Source organism: Rutidosis leptorrhynchoides, chromosome 11 (assembly GCF_046630445.1).
Source record: "Rutidosis leptorrhynchoides isolate AG116_Rl617_1_P2 chromosome 11, CSIRO_AGI_Rlap_v1, whole genome shotgun sequence".
Taxonomy (NCBI): Eukaryota; Viridiplantae; Streptophyta; class Magnoliopsida; order Asterales; family Asteraceae; genus Rutidosis; species Rutidosis leptorrhynchoides.
In genome coordinates this window covers 231,486,924-231,494,795 of record NC_092343.1, presented here as the reverse complement: position 1 = coordinate 231,494,795, position 7,872 = coordinate 231,486,924, and positions in this window count along the sequence as shown.

Genomic DNA, 7,872 nt, shown 5'->3' with positions numbered 1-7,872 from the left:
TCCTCCGGGATAGTGACTCTCGTGTAGTTCGGATTCACTAAGGCGCATGTAGTTCGGCCAATCCCGATTGTTGTTGTGGTGAAGGTAGTGAGTCGCGTGTAGTTCGGATTCACTAAGGCGCGTGTGTTTTCGGCCAGCCTTCGGGTTGTGTGATCTGTCGGTTGTTTTATACACCGATGGTGGGGTCGTAAGGACCATGATGTTTGATCTATTGGTTATTTTATACACCAATGGTGGGGTCGTAAGGACCATGTCGTGTGATCTATTGGTTGTTTGATACACCAATGGTGGGGTCGTAAGGACCATGTTGTGGGAACTATCGGTTGTTTTATACGCCGATGGTGGGGTCGTGAGGACCATGTTGTATGATTAGTGATGCGATAGCCGTGTTTCGCTCACATGATGTTACGGGTGTGATGATAGTTGATTTTGTACACCTTGAGATTTGCGTTTCCATAGTCATTTTGGGCGCTATCGGTTTTAGCCGTTGGATTATGATGTTACGGTAGTTGCGTATTGGTCGTATTGCGCACTACAAGGGATGTATAGTGATTGGTGTTATCCGTAAGGATTCGTTTGGTTCGGTCTTCATCGCTTCGGGTTGTTGACCTTAGGTTTAGACTGGTTGCTTTTATCGTTGTACTCAGTAAGGGTCCGCTAAGGGATCGATATCTTGGTACGAGATTGGTTGAGTTTTCCCGATGTGAGGAATTGAGTTAGTGCTAGTGCTCGAAATTGTAGAATGTGATAAATCGCGGGCGACGATTTAGTTGTTAAGGGTAACTCTTTGAGGAGAATCGTCTAAGGGATCGTTGTAGACTTCGGTTGTTGCGTGTATTGTACGTCTCGGGATGCGATCAAGTGTGTAATTTATCATTGGATTAACCATCGGGTTAGCGAATTTGTGGTAGAAGTCGGTTTGAAATGCATGTTCGACGACCGTGAAGTGTGATCCGTTTGGTTAAGTGACGAGGATCACGAGGACGTGATCGAGTCTAAATGGGGGAGAGTTATAACACCCCGTTTTTCCACGTACATGATTTATAGGTGTAAAGTGTACGTACGACTAGTGGATGAAAGGTTCGAGACTTATTCGTGTGTTGAAGTTGTACGCGAGAAAAATGAATCAGAAAGGGCATGGTGTCGCGGCGCGACAAAGGGGGCCGCGGCGCAGCGTTTCGAAGAAATCCAGACCAGAAGTTCGTTTAAAATGATCCCAGTTCAAGGCAATCGTCGCGGCGCGACGAATTAGGCCGCGGCGCGGCAATACGGGTAAACTGGTGGCGGTTTTGTGTAATTTTAAATGAGGAGCAAGGGCATTTTGGTCTTTTCATGTTTGAGCCAGATTTGGGGTTTTAACCTCATCCACTCATTCATTTTCTTATTTTCTTTTTGCTTTTCTTTTCATTTTCTCTCAAGAAACTCAATTTCCCCAAGTGATTCAAGTGGGATTTTGGAAAGGAAGAAGCGGGTTTTGATCTTTAGCGTAGTTGATAAGTTTGTTCTCCTCGTTCTTAGCTACACGGTGATACTAGTGGTAAGCTCTAACTCCGAATTTCATTTTGTGTTCATCATTCAAATTTAGGGCTTTTGATTGTATGACTCATAGATAGAACTCATTTAGTTGTTAATTGGAGATTAACACCAATATTCGGGTTTATTGTTGTTATTGGCGGGTTTTGGGCTTGGTGTACAAGTTCATGCTTGTGAGACTTGCAATTTGGGTGAAATCACTAGCATTTAGTGATTATTGAGATGTTGGAAGCAATTAGGGTTCATGGGGTTGACTAATTTTGACTAGAGCCAAAATTAGGGTTTGATGATGATTTTGACCCGATTGTTGATTTAATAAGGTTTATAAACTTAAAATGGATTAAGTTGAAGTATAAACCCGAGTTAAATGTGTTTTGGTGTCAAGACTTGTAAATGGTGAGATTTTGACTTAATGGGTCAAAATTAGGGTTTTTGTGTCAAAATGGGTGAGACACGTGTTTAACACTTGTGTTCGGGTTTAATTGGCATTTTAGGACCATTATCACTTGTGTTAGTGATTATTGGTTAGTTTGGGCGCGGTTTGTACTTGGAGGTGCATTTGGGTCGAATTTGCACTAAGTGTTAAATTGGGTTGGTTTGTAAATCCAATCTAAGTGTGTTGTTGAATTTGTGATAATGGAATAGGTACTTTCCATTGACGAGTTGCGGATTACTTGAAAGCATTCTTCAAGGCGACAAGGTGAGTGTTAATATCCTATGTGCATATGTATGTGTAGGATGGATGCGGGTCGGGTGAAGGGATTCTCGGCTATAGAGCTCACTTCACATATAGGTGGATTTGATGGACTTTTGTATGAGTCCAATTGGCACGTTTGTACATTTTGGTTGACCACCTTTGGCGAGGTACACGCTTGTGTGTACGTTATCACACGTGGTTGTGATTTGGATGTTATAACCCCAATGGCGAAGGGTTGATATTATTGTGAAGTGGATGACCCCGATGTGGTGGATTTTATAATCCCGTGACTGTGGGTTTTGATGTTGGGAAGTGAATCGCGTGTAGTTCGGATTCATGGTGACTCGTGTAGTTCGGTCATCTTATTAAGGTAGTAATCTCGTGTGGTTTTGGATTACTAAGGCTCGTGTAGTTCGGACAACCTCAATGTTGTGAAGATAGTAATCTCGTGTGGGTTCGGATTACAAAGGCTCGTGTAGCTCGGCCAATCTTCATTGTGGCGTTTGGTATTCGGTAATGGGTTAAGGGGTTAACCTTATTCGTTTTATATTGTTATATATATTAATGTAATGTTGTGTTGTAGCTAACCCTCCGGGTGTAGCTTATTGGCGTTGTTCACATCGTCGTTGGTGAACTTATACTTTGTTGATATCTTTAGCTTGTTGCTTAGAGATCGTACGGTATGCTTAGTGTAGTTGCCTTATACATGGATGTTTCGGTATGCGGTATTTGATATTTGTGTGGCGTGTCCATTTTATACATATATATGTATGTAGTATATTATCATTCACTAAGCGTTAGCTTACCCTCTCGTTGTTGATATTTTTATAGGTTCGCATGCTTGGCGGCTCGGGTAAGCTTGGGGATTAGAGATCTTGGCTAGGTTGCTTAGAAGATCTTGCTTTTGTATTCGATTAGGATTTGGGTAGCGTAGTCCCAAATCACCATGCTCGGTTTTGGTTGGAAACTAAACTAGTCGGGTCGTGTATGTCCGTTTGGACAATTAATCAATGTATTAAATGTTTTAAGGTTTATTAAACCTTCTATTATATTAAAGACGTTTATGGAAACACAATTTAGACCTAAAGTGTTATTTAAAGCGTATTAAAAGGAAAAATTGTTATGGGCCGGTTTTAATACGGGTTGGGTTGTTACATCACGACGAATTTTAAATATCAAATTTTTAACTTAATGAAATAAAGTAAATTTTTGTTTTTAAATTCACACCAAATTTTAATTTAAAATGCATAAAATTAAAAATTCATATTATTAAAATTAAAAATTCACACCAAATTTATATTATATTTTTGTTTTTATACATACAAACTTATATTAAAAATATTAATTTTTTCAAATATTTACAAACTTAAATATATTGATTTTAAAAAGTTTACAATATTAATTTAATATGTATATATTAAATTTAAAAACATGGTAAAAATTAAAATTAAAATCTTTTTGGTCTTTTATCCCACTTTAATCAATCAAATATTATCAAAAATATACGCCCCTCTTTTCGGTAAAGTAATTTAGGTTATATTACCTAGTTTTACTCCTGACGAATTTCTGAAATATTTTGGATTGATTGATTAAAGATATTTATACCTTAAGAATAAACGTTAAATTTCGCAGTGATGTAATAAATTTTCGTATGATATCAATAATTTCGGTTACGCATACCTAATTTTATTGAATACCAATTTAATACTTTATAGCGAACGATTCAGCGTTTATTATCAAAAGGTTAAAAGCAATAAAAAAAACTGTACATACTTACCTGTGAGAAAGAATTCTCAGAGACCTGCTTTAGCCGACTCATATGAGACCTGCTTCAGCGTCAATTGTCTATATGAAACCTATTTCAATTAATCAAGTCTTAACAAGTTTGATTGCTTAACATGTTGGAAACACTTAATCATGTAAATAACAATTTCATTTAATATATATATAAACATGGAAAATTTCGAGTCACTACACTTAAGGGATTTTACGACAAAGCCTAAAAATCTAGAAATAAAAATAACTATGGCGAAAACTAAGTTTTAAAACTAAAAACTAGCGAAAAACACAAATATTACGCTAAAACAATTAAAAAGGGACAAAATATAAAAATATACTAAAAGTTGTAAAAAGTACAATTTTTATAAAAATATTATTTTTATATTATTTATTTTATAAAATTATTAATTTTATAATTTAATTAAACTAAATAAAATTAAATAAAACAAAATAAACTAATTAAAACTAAATATTATAATAAAAATACCCTAATTAGGGTTTAGAATTAATAATAATAATAATTATCCCGTAATTAATGCTGTTAGGGTTCCTGTGTACCCGTGTCAGGGCTGCTCCGCGACTTGCGGTGCCCGAGGCTGGAAAACTCCGCGAGTCGCGGGGTTTCAAATTTCAGATCAGGTTGCTTTGTTTGACAGGTTCAACGTAATTTTATTTATATATTTTTTTTTATTTTTCTGTTTTTAATTTAATTAAAATATTTATATAATTTAAATAAAACTTATATTTTAAAAACTAGAATAGAAATAAAAATATGTTACAATTTTATAAATAAAAATCTTAAAACTAGATTTATATATAAATAAAAACAAAATATTTAAATAAAACTTATATTTTTATAAAATAAAAATAAAGAAACTTTATAAAACTTAAATATTTAACAAACTCTTAAAAATATTATATTTTTGTTTTTCTTTTTATGTTTTCGAATATTTAAAACGTATTTTTACAAAAGCGTCTTTTTATAAAAGTAAACTAAAAATAAAATTTTTTTTTATATATATTTATTAGCGTTGCGCTTCCGGCTTTTAAGCTAGATTGAGTTCCCCGGCAGCGGCGCCAAAAATGCTTGATGTTAAAGCTAAGGGGTATAAAATACTATTAAATTTTAGCAGGAAATACTATTAAATACGATACAATTTTACACAAGATATTTAATTATTTATAGAATGGATATACTTAAACCTTGCTACAACACTTATAGGCAGTGTACCTAATCGTACAGTAGTGTAGTTTTTAGTACGTCCGGTTCGTTCCACAGGGAATCTTTTAATCAAAGCTTAACGCTATATTAGTTTACTATTATAAAAATACAAATATATAAATAAGTAATATTATTATTGTAAAGGGGGGTTTTTTACCGTTTATTGACCGGTTTGTCGATTTTAAAAACTTTAGTTGCAGTTAAAACCAAATGTAAAATATTAAAAATAAATAAAAGACTTAATTTAAAGCGTAAAGTAAATAACGATAATGAAATTGCGATAAATAAAAGTGCGATAATTAAAAAGTACGATAATTAAAAGTGCAATTAAATACAATAACAATAAATAAAAGTGCGATAATTAGAAGTGCAATTAAATATAAAATAAAGGAAATTAAATATGAAATAAAAGAATTATGCTTATTTAAACTTCCGTAATCATGATGTTTGACGTGTTGATTTTAGTTTTATGCCCATGGGTTAATTGTCCTTTGTCCTGGATTATTTAATATGTCCGTCTGGTTTTTGTCCATAACAGTCCATCAGTCATAAATATAAAGTGCGAGTATCCTCGTCAAATTATCCTTATACCCGAAGTTAAATATTCCAACAAATTGGGGACTTAAACTGTAACAAGATTTTAATACTTTGTTTAATAATTACACCAGGATGTCGACTGAATGTAACCCAAGGTTTTAATACTTTGTTATCAATTATGTCAAGTGTCCTTGTACATAATTTCATCCCTGTTTTAATAATTCTAGTGGCTATTAATCCATTCCCGTGTCCGGTTAAATGAACGATTATTCGTACATATAAATACCCCGCCCATCGTGTCCGATCGAGTGTATATGGTTATTTATAGGGACGTCCAATTGTAAATCTTTATATTAAAATTAAAAATTATCATTTAGTTAAACAAATATAAAGCCCATTAATAGCCCATAATCTAATTTCCACAAGTGTCGTTCTTTTGTCCAAACCCCAATTATGGTACAAAGCCCAATTACCCAATTTTAGTAATTAGCCCAACATCATGATTACTTCGTTTTAAATAAGCATAATAATAACTTAGCTACGAGACATTAATGTAAAAAAGTTGAACATAACTTACAATGATTAAAAATAGCGTAGCGTTACACGGACAGAATTTCGACTTACACCCTTACAACATTCGCTAACATACCCTTATTATTAGAATTAAAATTAAAATTAAAATATAAATAAATATTTACGTATAGATATAGAGAGATTGATATTTTTGGATATTTTTTACGTCGAACTGCGTTGGCTTTTATAGGGAATTGAGTCCAGGGGAACTCCGCAACTCGCGGCATTTTCCTTCTTCAAACTCCGCAAGTCGCGGAGTTTGAAATTACAGCTCACTCAGCTTTGGCTCTTTGTTTGCCGACGAATTATAAATATATTATAATATATATATTAATTTTAAGAATTAATTATATATTATATTATATTTATATACATAGTTAACTTGTAATTTTTAGTCCGTTGTGTCGAGCGTTGAGAGTTGACTCTGGTCCCGGTTCCGGATTTTTGAACGTCCTTGCGAATAATTTAATATCTTGTACATTGTGTTTTGAATCTTGTACTCTTGTAATTTCGATACGTTTCTTATCAATAATTGGAACCTCTTTGATTGTTTTTTGTACTTTTGAGCTTTTTGGTCGTTTGCATCTTCAATTCGTCGAATCTGCCTTTTGTCTTCACCTTTTATTATTTAAACGAATATCACTTGTAAATAGAACAATTTCAACTAAAAGCTTGTCTTTCTTGAGGAATAATGCTATGAAATATATGTTCGTTTTTAGCATTATCAAATATACCCACACTTGAGTGTTGCTTGTCCTCAAGCAATATAGTCTTGAAATACTAGAATCACTTCTTTATTCTTCACACTTTGTACATCAGTGATTTCTATACGGCAGTATAAACAATGGTAGTAACGATATGGCTTACAGTCCCACATGACTATAAAATTTAGATCCTTTAAGGAAATTGGATCTTTATGAAAACATTTGATCTTTTGAAAATTTTAATCTAGCTTTTACCCTAGATTAGTTTTCCGGAATAACCCTTCACCGGTGTTTGCAAAATATTTTTGTGGGTTTGGTGGGTTTTAGATTTGAAAATTTTGGCTCGAAACTTATGGTTTTGTGTCACCCACTTGCTAACCTTGTATTAGGAAAGCAACACGTCCAGTATACTTGCTCCGTATATTACCTTTCGGTAAACTACCGATCGGTTGTAAAGGAAAGCGTTGAACAAGCAACTGTTAAGGCAATGTCCCCTGACATGCTTTTAATTATGGTCTAAAACGTGTCGGACGCAATTACTATCCTTTGTAGGAGCAATAGTAAAGCTCACCCTTATAATTTTTCGGTCTGGCACAAGGTCCTGTCTTTGACTATGCTATGCAACCACCGTTCTTACGGTTGACACCCGATTTGGTTCAGGTGACCTAATGAATTCTAGATGAATTCCTAGGAATTTACGTTCAATGGTAATGAACGCATTGAAAATGAGTTTTCAGAAAATAAATCGGTTTGTAATTTTTGATCAAAATATTTTCTCGTTCAAGCTCGAGTTTAGATATCATTGAATTCCATGAGTTTGAATTCTC